We start from the raw sequence: 1034 nt of genomic DNA on the forward strand, positions 1-1034 counted from the left end.
GGTCACAAACTCCACTGTGACTGATTCAGGCTGGACATAAGAAAGAACTTCACTGTCTGAGCCCCCAAGGTTTGGAACAGACTGCCACTTGAGGCGGTTCAAGCACCCACTTGGAACACCTTCAAAACACATTTGGATGCTTATCTTGCTGGGATCCTATGATCCCTGCTGATTTCCTGCCCCTGGGGTCAGGGGCTGGACTCGATGATCCTCCGGGCTCCCTTCCAGCCCAAATGTCTATGAAATCTATGAAATAAGCCCAGGGTGAACACCAGCGAAATTAAAAATATTTAACCTAAAAGACAGTGCTGACAGAAGAACAAATGGGCATTAGATGGCCATGAATCAATTAAGCTGGAAATCAGAAGACGTCTAACTATCAGAGGAGTGAAGTTTTAGAACTGCCTTCATTGAGACTTGTGAGGGCAAAAAAGCTAATTGGTCTGAAGATGGAACTTGATCAGTTTCTTTAAAGGATTGTATGACATAGTACTTGTGATAGCAGGAACTGCACCAAATAATTCAGAAAGTCCCTTTCAGTCCTATATTTCAAAGAAGTTTCTACCCCTCATGGTTGTGAAAAACAGTTGGATAAACATAAAAATGGAAAACCCTGAGGACATATCAAACGCATATTAGATTTATCATTAATAAAATGTTAAGATGTTAAGAGGCCTGAGTCATGATTTTTTGAACACTCAAGGTTGGCAATAGTAATTATGGGTAAAACTGTTTGCCAATACTAAAGTCCCTGTACAAGAGCACACCTGGATTGCAGCAGTCAACACAACAAAGAGAGAAATAAAATACAGCCAGTTTATAGCACATACCTGTCTGTGCAGAATCTTTCTGCTTAGGCCCACTTTCATAGATTTCATAGACATTAGGGCTGGAAGGGACCTCAGAAGATCATCGAGTCCAGCTCCACGCCCAAAGGGCATGAAGTCATCTGGGGTCATAGGATCCCAGCAAGATAAGCATCCAATTTACTCTTGAAGGTGTTCAATGTAGGTGCTTGAACCACCTCCGCTGGC

General features: G+C 42.6%; 1 long non-coding RNA gene across 1 annotated transcript in view; it reads right to left on the minus strand.

Moving 5' to 3' along the window:
• The window catches only part of LOC109315525, a 6609-nt gene extending 5741 nt beyond the window's left edge, over nt 1–868 (minus strand). The window contains exon 1 of the long non-coding RNA XR_002102528.1: nt 831–868. This is a non-coding gene — a long non-coding RNA (uncharacterized LOC109315525). The remainder of the gene's footprint in view (nt 1–830) is intronic.
• Between the last annotated feature and the right edge of the window lie 166 nt (nt 869–1034).

This window comes from Crocodylus porosus, unplaced genomic scaffold, assembly GCF_001723895.1.
Source record: "Crocodylus porosus isolate Cpor-Errol unplaced genomic scaffold, CroPor_comp1, whole genome shotgun sequence".
Classification (NCBI taxonomy): Eukaryota; Metazoa; Chordata; order Crocodylia; family Crocodylidae; genus Crocodylus; species Crocodylus porosus.